General features: G+C 38.1%; 1 protein-coding gene across 9 annotated transcripts in view; it reads right to left on the reverse strand.

Annotated features, from left to right (window-relative positions):
• LRRC4C (leucine rich repeat containing 4C) overlaps positions 1-23,463 on the reverse strand; it is a 1,157,697-nt gene that overhangs the window by 724,989 nt on the left and 409,245 nt on the right. The gene's annotated exons all lie outside the window — the stretch shown is intronic.

The raw sequence follows: 23,463 nt of genomic DNA on the forward strand, positions 1-23,463 counted from the left end.
TTTCCAGCTTCACTGGAAAGGGAGGCAAAGAAATTCCCTTTGACATTAAGAAACTCACAGGCTGAAATAACTTGAAGTTTGCTGACTCAATTCACAAAAGCCTACTCTGGACAATTTACCTAGGATCTCTGTCCCAAAGCTCTCTGCTGGAGAAGCGGCGCGGCTTCCTGAGGTGGGCTGCCCTTCTCCTGCAGCCCTGGAAAGCTTAGCAGTGCAGGCGGAGACACACAGCAGTCGGCTCTCAGGCCCTGGATGATTCTGCAAACACTTGATAGGTTTGATCCAATTGCTTGATTATTTTTTCTCTGAAATTATGCTCCAGAAAAGACCATTTTAGATAGTTTTGGAGCATAAGTCAAGGCTATTTCTCTCTTCTTGGTAATCTTGGCCCATATATTAACATGTAAGAAGAGAACACTTGATTTTTGGCTCATGCTTATCAATAAAAAGAGATGGCCAATTTTAAAAATATAGACTTCTGCATCTTTCCCATTCATCTCAGGTTGTGCACTCTTAGTGTCACCATGCAAGTTGAATAGTGCACTAATGCTTATTTTGTCTGTTGTGGTAGCCATGCTCTCCTCAGGGGCGTTCACCTTTGCTGTCTCTCTCCTCTACTGGCCACTCTCAACCAACTTGGCCAATGAATCTCCATTTTTTTCTTATTTTGGGACCAATTTATTCTTGCTAACTTACCACAAGAATTAACGGAAGATAACCTTTAAATAGACTATATAAACCCATGACAATTATGAGCAGTCAACACAATCCCAAGTCTTAATAGAGAGTGACATTAGAGTTCCTATGACCCTAATTTTAAAGCTCATGAAACAGGTACCAATTACAGGCATGAAGATGAATATAAATTCTTTTAGAAGTCCTTTCAAGACAAATGTTTGCTGTAAAAATGGAATCAGCAGTAGCATCTAGAACTTCACCGTCTTCAAGGGAGGGAGGAAAAATGGATATATTAGACGATTCCCCCTACATGGGGAAAGGAGTGTCGCTCTTGTATATTCCTGACAGGTGCAATACTTAAAGGACAGATTTATCAAACAGACAAAATCACATCATTCGTACATGCAAGTAAGCCCCAAGGAGGAGTTCAGACCATGCTGGGTGGTGCCCAAAGATTCAACAATCAATATATATGGGCCGGATTCCAAAAATTCAGCCCTAACATTTTTTATCAGAGCAAGCTCTTTATCAATTAATTATTTTGGGAACAGAGGCAAACAGTGTAAATTTTTTTTTCATTAGGGAAATTATGAAATTGGGGTCATAGAAACTACATCTAAATCATATATAACTATTTTTATGTAAATTTTTAAATTTCTAATTTTGTTTATAAAAATATTTAATTTTTAATTATAAAATGCACAAATTGTCAATATAATCTTTATGATACAAATCGAGAAATGAGAGCTACTTAGAAAATTAGAATAAACCCTAATTTTTTGTTCTGGGGTGCAACGAAGTTTCTTAGAGATAATTTAATCCTTTTGAAGTTTGGTTTTAATTTCTGTTTCTTGGTAACAGAGGAGTGTCTAATTTAGGGCTAATTTTGTCCCTACTGAGGCAAGTCCCTTCTCCACCCAGTACTTCATGAATTATGCGGTTTTCTATTCTGGCTCGTGGGAATAGGAGGTATTCCTAACCAGAGGTGAGCGCAGGCATCATACCTTCCCTTCTTTAGGATGCCTCCCCCGTAACCTCACTGCTTCTTTACACACGTTCACTGGGCAGCTGAAAAGTTGAAGAGGAACCTCTGTGGATCCCCATAGTCTTCTCTCATTTTCTCTCTCCGCTTCTCTGGCTCTTTCTGTCTCTCTCTGTGGCTCTTTCCCCTCTGATATCCTGCCCCTTCAAACTCCAGCCCCGTTGACTTCCCCGCCCTTTGCATCAGTTCCACCTCTTCACACCAGACCCTGGAAACTCACAGCAGGCAGTAAGCTGGGACAATTGTAGGATTCACATTTGGTTCCCTCGGGTGTCTCTCATTGTCTCTCAGTAGTCACTATCCTTCGTTGGTTAACATTCATTGTCTTGAAGATTGTTCTGTCATATATTTTGTACTTTTCTTCGTTGTTTTAGGCAGGAGGTTAGATCTGGTCTCTTTTACCTCATTTTGGTAAAAAGCAGAAGTCATCCCTTCCCCCCACTCCTGAAGCACTGAGATGGGTATCCTTTTCACTATTCTTACCTTCTTACATGGTAAGTCTCTGAGGTAAAGCCTGGACTTTTTCTTATGATTCCCCAGTATAAGTCATGGATTATTCTTCCTGAAAACACCTCATATTTAAACACACTTCAAGCCTGACTCCTTTGGGCAAACTTGCTGTTTTGCCTGGGTGCATATTCATTGAAGAAACACTATTAAGAACTCCTAAAAACTCAGAAATTCTGGGTTCGAGTACTAAATGTACCACTAGCTATCTCTATACCAGAAGAAAGATTTCACTCATCTTAAAATGTTCTTCATTGTTAAAATAAGGGTGGAACTAGATCACTAACTTTTTAGTAATAAAATTAGATGAAATAAAAGCTTTGGGGCAGAACTGTGATGACATACACTAGGTCCCACCCATAACAGGGCACCATGCTGGAATCATGCCATTCTTTTGAAGAATATTAGGCAGGAAATGATATAATCTCTATATCACCCCCAGCTCTAAATTTATATGACCAGGTAACTATTCCAATATACCTCATATCTCCTTTTCTGTTTCCTATAGTCCACATTTATTGAGCATCTATCACATTCTAGGCACTGGCAACAGAAAGGAGAAAAGACATACATTCCTTCAAGCTAAACAACTCTGCTTACTAAAATCCTCTTTCCCAACCAGATGTCACTTATATATTTTTACTTCCCTGATATGCACAATGAGATGTACTTTTCTCCTAATCTCAAATATATGGACACTTCTATTAGGCAACTGATTACAGTACTCTTTGTGTTGTAATTATTATTTTCATTTGTCTTATCCCATCTTTAGATTATAATATCACCAAATTCAGAAATGTTCCATTTGTCTTTGTGTACTCATGGAATCCTATAATCATAGGTATGATATAAATTGTTTATTTCTAACTACTATAGTAATATGGTAATACTAAACAATACAAAACTGCACAATACAAAAGTGTATAAATAACAAAGAATGCTTCATCTTGTCCCTCACTACCATCGTACCCAAGTAAGTTTCTTTCTCAGAGGTAGGTAACTGATGTGAATATTTTGGAATACATCCTTCCAGAGTTTTTCTATAGACACAAATACACATGGAATCATTTCATTTTCTTTCTTTTCTTTTTGAAAAACATAAAAATCAGATCCTAGTAAACATATTGTTTTTCAACTTGCCTTTTTTTTGCTTAATACATCTTGAGTATCTTTTCACGTCAGAAAGTATAGCTCTACCACATTCTTTTGAAATACTGCGTAATATTTCAAAGGAATAAATGCATGAATCAGTGTAGGATGAGCCCAGATAAGCCTTGTACCCTATATCCTTCCAGTAAGGTAAAATATTAGCTGGAAAATAGAGAAAGTACTGGAAATACAGCATTGCTCTTCATAGAATTAAGGCCATTGTAATATATAATAAAATCTGGAGGGCAGAGACAGGCAGGTAAACTGTACATTGATTTTCTAGAAATTTTGACAGTGAATTGTTTCATGTTATTTCTGCTAAGCTCTCAAATAAAAAGCTACCAAATGAAGGAAAGCTCATTTTCCAAAACTCTTCCCAGATCAGGAAATGGATACAACACAGAGACATATTGCCTAGGATGAGATGATTCGGTTCAATCCTGAAACACATATCATGTGAGATGAACTTCAAGCTAGTATGCTTGTTGGTTCCGTCTGGCAGGGAGGAGGAAACTAGGGGAGAGATAAAAAAGAAAAGATTTTTCCAGATTCCAAAAGATAGTGCAGATTTGAAAATTGAGACAATCTTGGAGGAAAGTAGGTCAGCAGAATGTGTTCACACAAATTTTCTTATATACATAAATTGTGCATATATCCATTGTGTTGCCTAGGGTTATAGAAAAATTAATATGTTGGCGTTTAACTTGGATCTTAAATCTTTGCAGAATTTGAACAGTATCCATAATTGTGTGCAATAAGTCCCACTATGAGAGAATCCCTGATACACAAATAATCACTAAAAGGTGATAATCCCAACAGAAGGTACCAAATCAAAGATTTTTTTAAAAGGTACAATTATGAGGATCAAACACAACAATACCCCAGTAGGAGAAGAAGATTAGAATAGTAATAACACTACTGATAGTCACTATTTACCGAGTAGAGTGGAGTGCCTGGGAGGTTTCTCTCTGCACACAGACTACCTCAGTTTGAATTCTGGTTCAGTTACTTCCTGTTTCTATAACCCTAAGAAAGATACTTAATTTCTCCATGTCTCAATTTCCTAATCTGTGAAATGGGTATGAAAGTAATCACTTCAAGATTTTCTCTAATGGTTAAATGAGTTCATACAGGTAAAGTGTTCGTTTATTTTTGATCCAAAATTGCTTAAAAAGGTTAACTATCATTAATTTAATTCATATGTGGGATGTATATACCGTCTAGGACATCTTACATGCTATTCTCTTCATCTTTTTAGTACAATTATAAAGTGAGCATTATTATTCTTATTTTAAGAATGGCTAAATTAGCAATCCGAGAGACAGAGTAACACACACACACACACAACAGCTAGGAAGACACAAAATAAGCATTGGATCCAAGCCTTTGTAGCTCCAAAGACCGGTCTCTTTAGATCACAAGACTTCCTCTACCGAGAAAACATTTTCAGGATTTATTTTCGGAACTTGGGAAGCATGTAGGCTGGCTTCGGAGATTGGTTTTGAAACTCAGTTTTCTCTCCCCCTTTATATGCCATATTAATATTTCCTATGAAGTAGACTCTGACTTAGAGGTTTTAATACCTTTTCTCTTTTGGACAAGCGTGCTCTTTTTCAGAGCTCTGTTACCTTTTAATCTTGTTGTCTTCTCTTTGTCTAGAATTAAGATGTTGCTGTATTTAAGGCGTACCCCTTCAGTAATGCAAATGTAAATTTTGTAAATAATTTTCTGAGATTGCCTGAACATGAAGCCCACTGGATGCATATAAGATTAGGGTATTTTTGGGTGGTGAACATGATGCAATCTACGCAGAATTTGAAATATACTATGATGTGCATCCAAAAATAAACAAATAAATGAAAAAATAAAAAAGATTAGGGTGAAGCACAGCAGGTGGGAGAGGTCCAAGAAGCTTCAAGAGGGACGCTCCTTGCCCATGATCCTAAGCACCCGTGAATGCTGTTAGAGAAGTAGGTCATAACTAATTGTTAAATTTGTTCTTGTTCTTGTATGTTGATGGTTTACTTATGTCATCTCTGCATAACTCTGTCTGTCCCAGACATATACCCCTTTCTTTCTATTCTCAATGCATGCACACACACACACACACACATATGCAGGCACACATGCACACATGCATGCCTTTCCCTTGCCCAGGTTTGTATCTCTCAGATGCTCTTGCACATATACAGTTGCAAAACCAGATCCTTAAAGGCAGCGTAAAAATAGTGCTCTGCATACAACACTGTGAATAAGCATACAAAGGTATTAATAAGGAGGTCTTTATGAGATAAGTTTTTTCTAAGATGTTTCTTCTTTAAAGCATTATGATTTTGGTTTTACATTTGAGACAGTATCCTAGTCTCATAACAGAGTTCATTAAAAAAAAGCCCTTGAGAGTGGGATCCTATTTAGAAAATATAAACTCTTATGGAAATAAAGGAGAGTATGAAAAAACAAATTATTTGGTCTGTATATCCTAAAGGCCAATAACTGTGTAGTAATAGTTTTACAATTTATTACCAAGGTTTTCACTTTTCCTGACTTTTACTGGATGGGCAGTGACAAAGGTAAGTAACACCTACTCCTCAGGTCCAAACTTACACCCATCTCTTTAAGAAAGGCCTCCGTGATCCTTCTAACTCACAACAATCCTTGCCTTCTCCAAACCTCTAGATAGATTCCACTATCATTTGTCTGGTCACCTTAATAAAATGTAAAGCTGTGCGTAATTTCATAGGCATATTCCCCCATAGATTTTACACTTCTGAAAGACATCACTAGAACTCATACATCGATCTTCAGGCTTTCAACATCCTGGCCATGCTACTGGATACAGTAAATAATTAACTGATGTCTGTTAGATCCAAAGGAGCCAGTGGCTACATCTGAAAGGAGTTTATTTTCCTGGCCAGTTTGTGATATGTGGTATAAAGAGGAAGAGCGTAGCAAGGAACCTTCCGAAAGGTCCAGGTGCAATGGACAATTTTTGAGCATTCTTAGTCCTTTCAATACCATTCTTTCCCGTTCTACAGTATTAGTCAAGGCTAACCCTAGGATAACATATAGTTTTAATAATTTTAAATAAACTTTCTTATTTTTTTTATCTTATTTAACCATATGATAGGGAAAGCTTCATGATAGTGTACCTTACAAAATTCTTAACTCCAATGTGATCAAGAATGTTAAGAATTCATCCTATGGAAAAATCAGAGATCTATACAAAGATAGCTAGGTATTCATTATAAGCAGCCTCATAATGCAGGTGGGAAACTAGCAAACTCTCCTGCTTTCTGTCCATACAACAGCAGGAAAATACGGTAGGACAGCTCTTCAGTCTACCCACTGCAAAGGGCTTGCTTTCTTCTTGCTTTTGTTCCAGTAATTGTTTAAAAACTTTTCCACTATGCATAGGATCCCAGTGGCACCAACAATACCACTATGTAAATTTAGGTAAAGTATTCATCTTTAAAAAACAAGAACAACTAAGGGATTGTTTTAGAAACCTTAGAATAAAACAACTGTGCCAGACAAGATGCGATCAAGGAACCTCTCCTTATAAACAATTTTGTGGCATAATTTTGGAAATTAGTGCAATTTCCATAAATTTGGAAATTACAAGGACTTTTAAAGTTATAATTATTTTCATGTTTATAATATCATTTTGAAACTCTCTATAAATCAGGCTTGGGGAAGTTGCATGATACCAATCATATGGGCCAACTTCTGTGGCCATTTACCTCCCTAAGTATCTGGAGAGCACTTTTATTTTACTAGCACTATGACCTTGGATTACAGGATTCTAGGTTATAGGATGACCTCTAAGGAGGTTAATAGTATAGCATCAATTTTTTAAAGCCCAATTTCTGATTCAATTGAGGCTATTTCAAGTATGGTAAACCCCACTTCAACATAATAAAATAGCCCAAATAATTTAATCATGTGAAATATGGGGTTACCATGTGGTTGATGCAATAATAGAACGATCCTCAAGAGCTGGGAGATGAATAGGTCTGGATTTACCCTCCTGGATTCAAGTATTGGCTGTGGCTTGGCACCACCATCTGCAATTTCTTCTCCAGCTTACATATCACTGGAGATGCTTTTGGGTCTTGACAGGCTGTTTCTTGGACAACAGCAGTAATTCCAGAAATCCTGTTTTGTTTGTGGCCATTTCCTTCACTTGATCCCCAGACACTGGGCTCAGAGAACCCTGGGAATAACACAGGGATCACACTGTTGTCCATCTTTCAAGTCTCCCTCCTCCTGAAAGGTGAGATTTTTAGGCCACACCTCTTTCAAAAAAGGACTGTGTGGAAGATGTAAAACAATTGAAAATGAAGATATATCAAGAGTTACGTTGCCATGAAGTTTTAATTTATGTTATGTCCATATTAAAAAAATAATGTGAAGTCATGTTTTTGAAGACTTTCCATTGATATAGAAACTGGCTCATGAGAGAGAAAATTTTAAAAAACAGGGAACAAACTTCCACATATGCTATGGTGTATGTGAATGCATGTGGTGAGATAGAACAAGAGACTGGAAGAGAATACTTTAAAATCAAATGCTGCTTTTCCTAGGAGGAAACATAAGACATTATAAGAGACGATTTTCATTTCCTTCTTCACAGTTTTCTTTCTCCAAAATGTTCTACGGTGATGTTGTATTGTTTCTGTCATCACAGAGGGGAAAAATAAGCTCTTTAGAAGACATAAAATGGAAATAAATAAGTGTGTTTTCTCTTAATTATACTATCTTTGACCATAATTGTAATCTAAAACTAGTGCAGAGAGTCAAGAATCTGGCTTGATCGGCCAAGATCCTGTTTTGAAATACATGGAGTCTGCTTAAATCTATGGAATATTCTTTCCGCATCCAAAAAGTTCCTTAAAGCACATTGGAAACTGGCAGGTATAATTTAGCAAAGACTCTCCTTTGCTTTGGCAAATCCTAGCAGGTATTCACAGGTAGAGGAAAGAGCTTGAAAACCCAGAGAGCTCTTCATTTTATTGTGAGTCTCCTTACAAAATCTTGGTTACCACTTTTGCTTCACTATAGAAAAACCCATATGTTCCACACACACGGGAGACAAATTGCTTTGTTCAAGTGAATTGAATTCCATATGAATGCTGTGCAATTCTCACTCAATGGTCCGATGCTGTCTTCTCCAAATTAGAATTCGAGATTATATTGACACAGCCCTGAAGCTAACTGGCCTTTTCGGCTTTCATTATATCCCTGTGTGCTTCCCTCACAAAGGGCCAGATTGTTGATGGGAAAGTGGAGCTGAGAGCTCTTGAACTGAGAGCCATGGAGCATTCCATATCTAAGGGTAGCACAGGAGACTGGGATGCCTGGAACAAATAACTCTGCTGATCCACTGTGAAAATTCAGCAAACTCAATAGCCCTCTTAATTCCTCTTTTCATTCCTGGAAACTAAAATAGGTTCTTGTACTTATTTGCTGACTAACACTCTGTCCAGAGTCTTCTAAGAAAGAATTCTTATAAATTATCAGAAAATGTTCTGCCTGAGTTTCAATGCTCTAGATAGTCGGCATTGCAGTTTGCTGGTAGACACTGCCTGTAACAGAGAATATTAACTTTTGGTGGTTTCTGTTCAATATTCATAAAAACTGGGCACAGTTTAATATGAGATCTGCTGCGTATTTACCAAGGGACCTTAAATAAGATGACTAACAAATGGATAAAAATTCCTCATCTGTATAAGGGGGATAATATTACCTTTCCATGCCTATCTCATGGAGTTTTGCTGGAGAAATAAGAAGAAATTGCAATAACTTGAAAAGATGAGAAACATAACATTACATCACACTTAGCTTCCATACAAGTCCATATATGTCTACCTGAAAATTAGCAAAGTTGCTGGTTTTTCTTTTCTCTGTATTACTATTTCTGTACTCTTATAACAAGTCATTTTGCACTGGCAACTACTTTCTGTCTCCCATTAGTATAAACTCTCTCTACTCCCACCCCATTCTCACCCTGACCCCAAAGGAATTTTTTAAAATCTCTTCATGTTCACAGAAGACCTTTCTGCTGTGACTGGAGTAAGAATATAGGAGTTTAATTGGAAGAAAGAGTCAGATACTGCCAGATAACTTGGCTGAGTTTTTGGTTCCCAATGGAGGAAGGGAATTCTGAGGCAAAATCTGATGGAAGCAATCTGCAGTAAAAATACGAAAATTATTGGCACATGTAGAACTGACTCTGTCCCAGGAGACAAAGAATGTCACAGAATCAGGAAGAAGGCCCCTCCTACATCTGAATAGAACCCAACGCTATGCTGACACTCGACATTTTTGGTAAATCTAAAGACAGAAACTGTGGCATGTATGTTGACTTTTTTTCTAGGCATACAGTGGCAGTAAAGTTCTTTTTCTAAAAGGAGTTACAAAAAGCAAATGTAGAAGCTGGAAAAAGACAGGGATAAGAGGATGCGAGTTGTATCGCAATTATAGATAACAGGTGCGCCAGTACCACAGAGGAAACATAACTAGGGGACTCTTAGTTTCCTGGGAGCACTTAGGAGAGGGCGTTGAGATCCAGCTCTGAGTTTATCCAATTAGGACACATTAGACTATCTCTTTTACAGCTAGATCCCTTGCCTCTCTTCCCCTCTCCCATTCTCTCCCTCTTTCTTATTCTCTTTTTCACGGTCCATCACGGTCAGCTGTATTTTCTGAGCTATTTCCAGATTCACTTAAAATTCTGTTTTCTCATCTGCTAAATGAGCAATCAGCACTCTATCAATACAAGAGTCCTTCCACAATAAACAAACTGTGCTTTTCTGAATGTAATGACAGAGGAGATTGTACTAGAAAGTGCACTGCATAGGTGCCCAAGTCTGGGTTTAAATCCCCTACTCCCACTTACCAGGGAGAATCTTTAAATCTGGTGGGGGAGAATATCATACATGCATCATGCGCTACATAATGATGTTTCAATCAACAATGGACCTCATATATGACAGGTGTCCCATGAGACTAGGACCATATGGCCTAGGTGTGTAGTAGGCTATACCATCTAGATTTGTGTAAATATACTCTGTAACGTTTGCCCAATGACAATGGCCTAACGATGCATTCCTCAGAACATATCCCTGTTGTCAAGAGATGCATGACTGTAATTACATTTCCTTTCCCTATGTAAAGGTATAGTGTGGGTTCCAGTGCATATTTCTGTCAACTTTCATTCTGACAGGAGGTGGTATAAAGGAATGATTAAGGGCATGGACCTCAAGATTGCCTCTGTTTAAAATCTAGTCCTCTCAGTTACTAGCTTTGTGGCCTTGGCAATTTAATTAGCTTATTTATGTTCCCACTTTCCTCAACTGTAAAACAGGGATGATGACAATATTCCCTAAGTCATAGTTTGTAACAAGTAGTAAACAAACTTATCCAAGTGTTTAGAAAAGTCTGGTACATAACTTATACTCTGTGAAAATTTGATAATAATCAAGAGCTACTCTGATGAGTAGAGCATTTATCACATGGAAATCATTGCCTGATTATATTTTTAATATTTCCTATAAGTGCATCCCATGAAAGCTGGACCAAATAACATATGATAATAAATATCTGATGAATGTTGATAAATACAGTCGTGCATCACTTAATGATGGGGATACGTTCTGAGAAATGCGTCGTTAGCCAGTTTCATCATTGTGCAAACATAGAGTGTACTTACACAAACCTAAATGGTACAGCCTGCTATAGACCTAAGGGATTTGTACTAATCTTATGTGATCACTGTTGTATATGCCATCTGTTGTTGACTAAAATGTCATTATGTGGCGCATGACAGTAAATAAACTCCTTGGATTACGACTCTCATTTCTTTGGTAAAGGAAAATAGGAGAAGAACAAATTCTTGGATTTGACAAATAAACTGAATACTGTGTGTGTGGCACCAAGAGTTGTAGACCTAAACAAATCACAATCCTTGTTCTCTAGAAACATTCAGTCTATTTATTTTAATCCTTGAAATCTCAAATCTTCAATTCTCAGTTTTAGAACAGTTTACAGAATTCAGGTTTCATATCAACATACAGGATTGCTACACGGAGAAGAGCTAGAGAGGAGCAGAGTAGCAGGCTTTATATAGAAAATCAGAGCTACATTTACCTACTACAGGGCAAGGTCATGCAGATGTCACCATAGCATTAGGTCTAGTCATCCCTAGGCAAGGCTTATTTCTTCACTCTGCTGTTGATTTCCCTGCTAAGTAGAGCCAGGCTGAGCCTTATGGTGTGGACTGGCATTCAGAGGAGCCCAGGAGCAGTTGTTCTCAGCTCTGCTACACGTTAGAATCACCTGGGAGCTTTTAAAATGTATTGACTCTAATATAACGGGTCTTGGGTGGACCTGAGCATCAATACTTTTAAAACTCTCTTGAGAACTGAAACCCAATGGATTAGGTGAGCTTGTTGCAGTTAATTATAGCCTTATTAAGGACACAGAACTCAGCACAGTGGTATATAAAACGATTTTTTATCGAACTACATGGTTCAGTGGTATAACTAGGGTGACTAATTTGTCCTGGTTTGCCTAGAACTTCCAAGGTTTATCACTGAAATTCCCATGTCCCTGAAACACATCCCACCCCTCTACCCCACAGCCGTCTCAGGCAAACCAAGATGGTTTGTCATCCTAAGTATGATCAAAAACTGACAAAAAATCTATTTTATATATAATATTCAGTATTAAAATGTATTGCCAATCAATGGACATCATCAATTATATCTAATGCAAAATTTTTAACACAATGGAAAACACCAATGTATTAACTTTGTGTTAAGTTGGTGTTTGAGTGTACAAGTTAGACTTTACAATAAATTGACTCCTGTCATTTTGGTGCCTATATTTAAAAATTTTTTAAAGGTGTTTCCAATTTGCAAGATTGTTAGTCTGCACTTTTCTTGATTTTTAAATTCATTCCTGAGCAAATCTGTTCACATAAAATTATGAGTGAGCACAGTCCTCTACCAAAAATGTGTCACGTTCAATCAAAGGCTGAGAAAGTTTAAGCACATCTGTTCCATGATTGCTCTTTTAGTGGCATCAGAGTCTGCTGTGCAAGAATAAATAAACACACAACAATCCACAGTGGTATCAGATTATAGATAATTTAGACTTCATTTGAAGTTTCAGGTGACTTTTTTCTGAATTTCATTTTTTTTTTTTTTTTTTAAAGATTGGCACCTGAGCTAACAACTGTTTCCAATCTTCTTTTTTTTTTTCCCCCTGCTTTTTTCTCCCTAAATCCCCCCAGTACACAGTTGTATATTTTAGTTGTGGGTCCTTCTAGTTGTGGCATGTGGGATGCTGCCTCATTGTGGCCTGATGAGTGGTGCCATGTCTGTGCTCAGGATTCGAACCCTGGGCCACCGAAGCAGAGCGCATGAGCTTAACCACTCGGCCACGGGGCCAGCCCCTGAATTTCATTTTTAATAAGGAGCACAAGCAATTGTAAAATTACTTATAAAATTAGGCGATGATAATTCTACTTTGAATTACTAACCAGGGTTGGTGCACAGTAGGCAATCAATAAGGATATGTTAAACAAAAGAAAGTTAAGAGAAAGAAGCCAGGAAGGCAGGAAAGAAGGAAGGAAGGAAAGAAGAAAGATTATAAAAGAAGGACAAAAAGAAAGACAGAAAAAAGAAAAAAGAGAGAGGGATGGAGGAAGACAGATTGATTTTTCTACTATTCTTATTGAAATCTCTTCTAGATTATAGTGTTTATGAAGAAGTATCTTCAAATTGCACTTTAGAATCTTTTAAAAAGGTTCATTACCGAACTTTAATCTATATGAATTTGGATTTCCTTTTTGACATACAGCCAAGATAAAGCAGAAATAATTGGCTGTCAATGGTGATTTTTTTTTGTTCTCTAATAGAATTATACGTTTGAACTTAAAGAGTGCATTATTCTGTAATTATTATTTTTATTTCATAGTCTCTTGCCTTTTCCAGCTAAAGTGACATTGAACTAGAGAAGCTGTGAAATGAAGTTTCAGTGATTACTGTTTAATCCTTCCGGAACAATTCTGTGGGGAGACTGTAGGATTATTTCATGGATTGAGAACACAATTTGGCCTCTAGATACATGAGATGATTGTTCCTCCATTATCTGTTCCTGGAAATTAATTCTATACTTCTCTTTCATATATCTGCCTGATGGGGCATGTTCTAGCACACAGGAAAGCTAAAGATATTGGTCACCCAAGCCAGAGAATTTGTACATATTCACTGGGCTCCAAGTAGATTTTAGTTGCCTGCAAACTGCAGAGAGTTAGAGTGTCTTTCAAATTAGATTATGAAACTTGGCCGTTTACCCAAAATAAGCACAGGTTTTAAAAGAGAAAGAGATGGGGAGTTTCCTACTGGGTGTTAGAGGGTGCTGCTGTGATGAAAAACAGCTTCGGGGATTCAAGGGAAAAGCAGATACTATTCCTTTCCACTGGGACAGTTCCTCAAAGTGCTCAGATGACATGCATGTTCTTTGCTCACTGCTTCCTATCTTTCTGTCCAAATCCAATTGAAGCTGCCTGCTCTGATATATCTGATATCTTGTGTTTTGGTCACACTGGAGCTCTAGCACATAGTGGTACTTGATGAAATTATGTTGAATAAACCTACCTTTTCACAAGGCCATCCTCTACACCCAGATGGAAAGGTGGAAAGGTTAAGATGAACAGGAAATTTGGAAAAGGTTGAGCTGTATAAGTTATTACAAGTCTTCTGATAATAGAGCAGGTATTAAATTCATGAGACACTGAAAATTGAATTGCTGAGACAAGAGCTATTGTGACTAGAATAGCAAATGTCAGTTCATGAATCTCTTCACATGGCAAGGATCAAAAGATGATTAGCACAGGTGACAGAATTGTTCTATTCTGCTTGAAATGTTAAGGCTCCATTTTGTTACCAGGAGGCAAGTAAACGGGCTGCAAACATTTCTTACCTGGTGCATATGCTCTGTGTTCCAAATTCTTTTAAGTTTCAGAGTTTGGGAGATAAAAGGATAGCAAACTTGTTAATATCAATTCCATGATTTCTTCCTACCTACATCTTTCATCGCATTAGAAAAATGCACAGCTGGTTTTATATCAATAGACGTTAATATTCTCAAAATATCCTTACATTATATAGAGCATAAAAAGGAAGTCAATAGTGATTCTCTGGGTTCCATTTGCATAGATTCTTCTACACAGGGTCTACAGAAAGAGGAAAGACTACAGCATGAAAGTTAGTCTCATATTGAGGTCAGAATTTCGGAACTGTGAAGAGATTGAGTGGGAAAAATTCCTGTTCTATGAGTTTTCCTTAGAACACCCAGAAATCTGTAAGGATATCCTCTAAACCATTATTTGTTTGTCTATCTACCTATCTATCTATGTATTAAAACATTATAGGAATTACCTTTTAGGAACATCCATACAAGACATAGCATGTTTGGGGCAGTGGCTGTCAAACCATAGGCCACGGGCCAAATCCTGACAGTTGCTTCTTTTTGTAAATAAAGTTTTATTGGAACACAGCCATGCCCATTCATTTACAAATTATCTGTGGCTGAGTTGAGCAGTTGCCTAAAATATTTACCATCTGGTCTATGGTAAGTAGAATAATGTCCCTTCAAAATCAGCCATGTCCCAATCTCCAGAACCTGTGAATATGTTACCTTACATGGTAAAAGGGACTTTGCAGACGTGATTATGTTAAGGATAACAAGGGTCCTTATAAGAGGATCAGAGTCAGAGAGAGAAGCTGTCAATGGAAGAGTATGTCAGAAAGGAAAAAGATGCTACACCGCTAGCTTTGAAGATGGAAGAAGGGACCATGAGCTAAGGAAGATAGGCAGCCCCTAGAAGCTAGAACATGGACTCTCCTCTAGAGCCTCCTGAGGGAGAGCAGGCCTGTCATAGCTTGATTTTAGCCCCGTGAAACTGATTTCCAACTTAAGACCTCCAGAACTTGAGGATACTGAATTAGTGTTGCCTGAAGTCCCTAAGTTTGTGAGTCACTGCAGCAATAGGAAACTAATACAAGGCCCTTTCCTGAAGATGTTCACTGAGCCCTGGTATAGGATTTAGTGGATTCCAAATAATAATCTGTTGTCATAAACAAAAACCTTCAGCCAGGACAAGGAATTCCAATATTGCTAAGGTCAATAAAGCTGCTTTTCTGTGTGGTCTTGGGCAAATAACTTACCCAAGTAAACCCTTGTGAAAGCATTTAAGACAAGCCAGGCAGGCTGGATAAGTGGAGGGACTTGAATTCTGCAAATATATAGGGTGTTCTTCCTATCCCCAACTGATAGAAAGATCTACCTCTGCTCTCATCTGTCCCAACAGGGGACAGCTCACTTGGCTGAATTCTAAAAAGGGACCGTGCACTTTAGAGCAGGTTAATTTTACCTCTAATTAACTCGTGGTTTCTGAGACGGAAGCTGGGAGGAGTCTCATAGTTCTGCAAGAACATTATTTTAGATAAACAGACCAGGAAGCAGAAAAAAAAATGCCTTATTAGCAAATTGAATAGCAAAGCAAACTTACTAAGACTTAATTCTGAATTTAGACCATGTGGACTTATTCTAGGATACAGAGGCTGATGTGCCTTTAGTCATGTGATAAGAAATAACTACCTAGACACTTCTTACCAGTGCAAAAGATTAATATTTCAGTTGTCTGGAATAATCAGCAGTGCTATTTTTAGACAAAGGAAGATTGATTTCTCAAGTGCACAATTACTATTTTTACTTCAACCCATTTTAAGTGATGTACAAAAAAAATTCCAAAATTTCCTGCCATGGTAACATAGGTGTGATAATTTAATATACTTTTTCAAATTATGCAATGTTATCAAAATGAACGTGTTAGGTCTCTCAGTTTTACACTATTCTGCAAGTGGTGTGAGGTCACGGACTGATGTGACGTTACTGATCTTAGGTTGCACACACGAACTCCCTTCCTCAAATAAGTCTGATCAATGATACCAAACTCAAAAAGGAATAAATCCTGCAGACATGAGTGTGCGTATCCTATTGAGTCACACAGAAATTCAACAATTTCTCCATGTCACATAATAAGCGGAAGAGATGACCTCTGAACCCCAGTGATAACTCTTCCTCTGACTAACTCACAATATAGCTCAAGAATCACAGAAGAGGGGCTGACTGGGTGGCGCAGAAGTTAAGTTTGCACACTTCGCTTCAGCAGCCCTGGGTTTGCCAGTTTGGATCCCGGGTGTGGACCTATGCACCGCTTATCAAGCCATGCTGTGGTGGGCATCCCACAGGTAAAGTAGAGGAAGATGGGCATGGATGTTAGCTGAGGGTCAATCTTCCTCAGCAAAAAAAGAAGAGGATCGGTGGCAGATGTTAGCTTAGGGCTAATTTTCCTCAAAAAAAAAAAAAAGAAAGAATCACAGAAGATGACATACAATTAAAGGGCTTTGCAAACTGTAAATAATTATTTGGTTGAGGGCATATTACTAAAATATAATCAGAAATTTATCCCTTAGCACTGAGTCTTAGTTTAAAACAGTACTGCTCTCCTCCCAAAAAGCACTCAAGATTCAATAAAACAAAATGTCTTGAAAACATCATTTGTCTTTTCAGAAACTATTGGGAGAGAGATGGGAATCTTTAAGAGAAAACCACACACACAAATAACTCTTGAATTGTTCAATCTTACTTAGGCATACGCAAGGATAGCAGGACTACCTGTAAAAAATTTGACTGGCAATGTTTTCTCAGCCTTGTTGTCATAAAATACAGAAATGCCAATATCTGGGAAATCTCACAGATCCATGAAAGAGGAACATCTGTTTTTGAATCTGAGCTTCCTTACTATGTGGTTTTGGCCCATTATTCGATCTCTTGATGCCTTAGTTTTCTCATTTGTTAATGAGAATTTCTACAAACATTTATTTCTATTCTTCAATGCCTATCCGTTCCTTCATCTGTAAAATCTGCATAACAATAGTATCAGCTTCACAGGGAAGCTGTGAGGATGAAAAGCCATCCTAAAGGCAGGACACTTACAACAGAGCCTGTTGCATGGCAAAGAAGCCTAACTTGGTAGGTATTATTTTTATTATTGCTTATACCAGACACCCCAGACACTGTACTGAGAAGCTGCAAGTGGTAGAAACAAATCAAAATGAAACAAATCAAACTAACAACAGAGACAAAAAAGGAACCAGAAACAGACACTGAATTTGTCTTTCAAGAGCCAATCTATGACTTTGGAGTCTAATAGGAGTATTTGTGACTACAGAGGATCTAGCATGGATGGGATGCCATTAGTGTGTTCTAGGCTTCTTCTTAACCAAAAGCAAAAGAGGACACTCCATTAAAGAACTTTCTGTAGACTCTACCTATCTTTATGTTTGCAATTTCATATAGATATATATTATTTTTAAATAGAGAATTAGAAAGTCCTTGAGTTTGCAGACAGGCACTGAAGAAAGATAGTGATTTTAGACTTGGAGAGGCCCAAATTTGGCTCCAGCTCACCTGGATTCTGTTCCTGCTGGGGAAGGGAGGGAAAACAGAGAAAGCGTTTTCAGATGAGGCTGAGTTAGACCAGGACATATAGTTTGTCTGTGACGGAAGAAGGCTTCAGGCTTGGGTCTATCTCTGCTTCAGGCAGCATTAAGCTCCTCCCAGAATGCATTTAATATGACAATGTTTGTTTTTAGGGTCTTCACAATTCCTTTCTGTTCTTTCTCTCTTTTAACCCCCTATCCTGGAGTAGGTGTGCACTCTATTTTCATCTGTCTCGCTGCTCATGCACGCTCCATGGAGCATGCTGGACCACCTGCTATGTCTTGCTGTCCTGCCTCCCTCACTAAAATGGTACGCTTCCTTCCTCATCATTGCTTTTTCTCCTCACTGATGTTGCATCCTCCAAACCACAGCTTCTTTTCCCAGTCACATGTCCTACTGTCATTATTCTGCCTTTTCCTCCACCTTCCCCACACCACTTGAAAAAGGAGTCTGAAGTTATAGTTGGCCTTGTCTTCAATGAGTAAAAAATCTCCTGGATAACAGTTCCGTTGATGGTAACTTGTTGAGTCATACTTGTCACTACCTTCCAGATGCTCACAATATAGTTTTCATGGAAGAAATTATATTCTTGTTTTAAGAGCCCCATGAGGGTAAAGACAGATTTGTGCCAATTCAGTAGAGATGTCACTTATGGTTCAGGTGATCTGGGAGGGCTTCACAGAGGAGATGGCATTTGGGCAGGGAAATGAGGATATTTAGCATTCACTTTATCACCTAGATTTAGTTAGCTAATCTGATTTTGGCCTTAATAGTTGGGGAAATATTAAAAAGAAGAAAAGCCAGAGAAAGGGAAGACAATAGGAAGCAAGAATAAAAAGTAGGCTCAGAAAACGAGGAATCTAGCCCTGAAAAACTTTCTTTTTGACATGTAAGTTTCCGGAAAGAGCATAGGCCTAAGAGTGAGAAGTTGGCTTGGAATCCTGCCTCTGCAACTTCATAGCCTAGTGATATTAGATAAATTACTTACATTTTCTGTCTCAATTTCAGTATCAGTTCAATGCAGATAAAAATAATAGAAACTTCCTCCGTAAGTTATTGAGAGTATTAAATGAGATAGTGTGTGGTCAATATTTAGGTACTAGCTGGCACACACACAAAAAAAGCCAGTTACCCTGAGATATTTTTTATGGGAGTAGGGAACCAAATAGATACATAGTAAATCATCCATCTTCAGACAAGGCGATAGAACAGTCGGCACCCAGATGAACGTCTTCACTCCGACGCTGGCTGCTTCTTAACCGGTCATGGAAGAAATTTAAGCAAAGACATTCCACATAAAAGCTCTTGGAATGGTGCCTTTCATACAAAACTGTTGCAGTTCAAGAGTTCTCAGGAAAATGACTGCTGCTTCTGCAGAAGTATGTGCTAAAGAAAATATTTTTCTTAAAGACTTTCTCTTCAGCAAGTGTCCAATAAATTAAAATGGAAATGCCAAGTACAGGAGTATAAGACTCAAATAGCTAAGCATCGCTTCTTCTCCAGAGACATGAGTATCCTTGTCTCTTATATTTTTGTCTACTGTGTATCTGTTAAATGCACTGTTCGACTGAATAAGCATTGTGCCCTTCAATTTGCTGAAGCTGTGTTAGCCTATAAAGGTCCATGTCTTTCCAGCTATGCCAAGAAAACCCTGAGAATATCAGTTATGCTCTGTGAGCCTGGCACTAACGAAGCTTAGTAAGTATTTGTATACTGGCTGTGTGACCTTGGATAAATTACTTTCACTTTCTCAGCCCTTCTCCTGTATGCCTTTCATAAGCTCCCTCCTGGTTTCTGCCCTCCTGTGGTCCTTCCAGTGTGTTCTTCCAGCACAGTGTCTCTGAACTGAAAGATGCTTGGATGCCCTTTCTTTAGCATGGTGTCCTTACCTTAACCCTGGCCATTTTCAATTCAAGGAAGCAAGCAGGCTGAGGGATGTGAACTCAGGATTATTCGAATCCCTTGTCTACTACATACTAAACAACTTACTTTTTGAATTGCACTTCCTTCATTTATGAAATGATGATGTAATGTCCAACTTCAAGACTGAGGTGAGTATAATAAGAAAGAAGGCGCTAAACCGAGAATTTGGCACAATAGGCTTTGTTACTGTTTTGTTGTTGTTCTTATTTTCAGCTCTCCCAGGGATCTACGGATCAAAGGAAAAGCACTTTTGGCTCCGAATTTTATAGATTGTATACTAAGTATATCAGAAACTAATTTAGTAGTTTGTACGTGAACGTAAAAAGCCCACCCACTGTGCTCAATGCTACTAGATTCCTGGTCCTGTCTGTACCTGATGGTGGGTTTTCTTTCTGCTGAGGTTTCCACCTTTCACAGCCTGCTGCAAAGATGCTTCTGCTGTCCTGGCACGTGCTAGTCTTTCTAGATGCCCATCTGTTTTGCTTAATACATGGATCTCTGCTTAATCTGTGGCTCTCAGGTCTGTGTCCATTCACATATTTTAGCTTAGACTTCAGTGTCTGGCATTTAGTTGTGCGCCTCTATCCTGTGTACCTTTTACAACCCCTCTTCTGCCCATCCACAGACCTCCCTGTGTGCACTTTGCATCCATTCGTCAGACTCAATTTCCTATGACCCTCTCACAAGGCAGCGATGCTCCAGTGGGACTATTGTTTAAGTGTTGGTGCGAGTGCTACTTCTGCTGTTTCTACTGCATGCTGACTTTTTTCTCTTTTAGGGGAAACTTACTTTATGCCAGACAATGTGCTACCTAATATACATATATACACATATTTAATTTTCAAGTATTTTCTTATATTCGTTTTATAAATGGAAAGAAATAGGGTCAGGGTGTGGTTAAATAATCTATATAACTAGTATATTGGGGACCAAAGGCATCTGCCTCCAATATTTTAACCAATAAATGTTGATTTAGAAATAAATGAATAAATAAATGTCAAAATAGATTCATTCATTTAGTCCATAACTTTGGAGGTCTTAGTCTGAGCAGGTCCTCTCTGAGCAGATGCATCAGGAGACAAATGTGAAACTATTTTATACATGTCATATAATATATATAGCATATACATACATATATGTATATATGCATATATATGTGTGTGTGTATATATATATATATATATATAGTCGTATGTCACTTAATGATAGGAATACGTTCTAAGAAATTCATCGTTAGGTGATTTCATCATTGTGCAAACATCATAGAGTGTACTTACACAAACCTAGGTGGTATAGCCTACTACACATCCAGGCTACATGGTATAGCCTGCTGCTCCTAGGCTACAAACCTGTACACCATGTTATTGTACTGAATACTGTAGGCAATTGCCACACAACGGTAAATATTTGCGTGTCTAAATATATCTAAATGTAGATAAGGTACAGCAAAACTACAGTATAAAAGATAAAAAATTATGCACCTGTATAGGGCACTTTCCACGAATGGAGCTTGCAGGACTGGAAGTTGCTCTGCGTGAGTTGGTGAGAGAGTGGTGAGTGAATGCGAAGACCAGGACATCACTATACAATACTGTAGACGTCACAAACACTGTACACTTAGGGTACACAAAATTTATTAAAACATTTTATTTTTCTTTCCTCAATAATAAATTAATCTTGGCTTATTTAACATTTTGACTTTACAAAATTTACAATTTTTTTAACTTTTTGACTCTTTTGTATGACACAGCTTAAAATACAAAGACCTGGTACAACTAAAATATATTTTATTTCTTTATATCCTTCTATACAAACTTTTTCTGTTTTTAAATTTTTTTTTTTTTTTTTTTTACTTTTTAGGCTATTTTATTAAAAACTAAGACACAAACACATTAGTCTAGGCCTACTCAGGGTCAGCATCATCAATATCACAATCTTCCACCTCCATATCTTGTCCCACTGGAAGGTCTTCATGGGCAATAACATGCATGGAGCTGTCCTCTCCTATGATAACAACACCTTCTTCTGGAAAACCTCCTGAAGGACCTGCTTGTGGCTCTTCTTAAGGAGGTCTCACTCTTTTCAGAAATATGTCCATGGTGGTTTTCTTGATTTGTTTCTTTTTTATTATTATCATGGATTTGCTTGTAAGCAGAAAACGCACCGTGAACATACCTTTCCATTAATGAAAACTTTTTGGTGTTGGGGTCCATGTTTTCAAATTTTTTAGGGAGCTTGCTGAGGTCAGCCAAAGTTCTGCTAAATCCTTCCCTGTGAATTTTCCTGGGGTTCTTCTTTTTCTTCTCCTGCAGTTTCCTTTTCTTTTGCCTCTTCATCAGCTAGGTGTTCCTGTCCCAGTTCCAACGACTCCTCTTTAGTTCATTCCTCAGGAAGCACCTCTGAAAGCTCCTCAATGTCATTCTCATCTACACCCAGTTAAAGTTGTTTGCCATCTCAACCACAGCCCTGTTGATTTTTGCAACTTCCTTATCTCTGGCAAATCCTTTGAAGTCATGGACAAGGCTCTTGAGTGTCTTCTTCCAGATGCCATTCATATACCCTTGGGGACATCACCCCAAGCCCAAGCAAGGTTTCTGACGCAGTCATAGGTGTTGTAATCCTTCCAGAATTGCATCAGTATCTTCTCAGTGTCTTCCTCAGTTGCAGCGATAGCCTGAACAAAGGTCCTTCTCGGGTAGTAGGCCTTAAAAGCTAATATGACTCCTTGATCCATTGGTTGGGTTAAAGAGATGGTGTTTGGAGGGAGAAACACCACTTTGATATTGAGACAAAGATCACCAATAAAAGGAAGATATCTGAGAGCATTATCAACAATAAGTAAACTCTTAAAAGCTATGTTACTCCCTAAACAGTATTTCTCCATTTTTATGGCACAGCAATTTACGAGGGTGTCTTGGAAGAAGAGCTGGGTCATCCGTGACTTCTTATTGTTCCTGTAGTACACTGGGAGTGTGTGCTTACTGATATGTGTGAAGACCCTGGGGTTCTCACTGAGCCAGATCACAGAGGGTTTCAATTTGTAGCCTGCAACATTGCCCCCCAAGCAAGACTGTTATCTTATCCTTAGAAGCCTTGAAACCTGGCACTGACTCGGCCTCCTTGTGGATGAAAGTCCTTTCAGGCATATGTTTCCAGAATAGGGAGACTTCATCCATATTGAATGTTTGCTCTGGCAAGGAATTTTCCTCTACAATTAACTTATCTAAAGCTTCCAAAAATTCTTCAGCTGCCTTCACGTCAGCACTTGCAGACTCACCACTCACTTTCACATCATGTAATGAATAACAATTCTTGAATTGTTTAAACAACCCAGAGTTAGCAGGACAATCAACATCATAGTCTGATCTAGGTTTTTCTTTCAACCACACAACAAACTTTTTGCTTTGTACATGTGGTCATGGTACTGAGAGGGATGTGCTTGTGTGTCTGGTTTTCAATCCAATTCATTAGAAGTTTTTCCATGTCTTACAGAGGCCTTCTCAATGTTTTGTTAGTTTTATTGCCTTCAATGAAGCAGATCTTTTAACAGCTTCCATCACGTTGTTTTTGTTCTTTAAGATCATAGC

The sequence above is a fragment of the Equus caballus genome, chromosome 12 (assembly GCF_041296265.1).
Source record: "Equus caballus isolate H_3958 breed thoroughbred chromosome 12, TB-T2T, whole genome shotgun sequence".
Taxonomy (NCBI): Eukaryota; Metazoa; Chordata; class Mammalia; order Perissodactyla; family Equidae; genus Equus; species Equus caballus.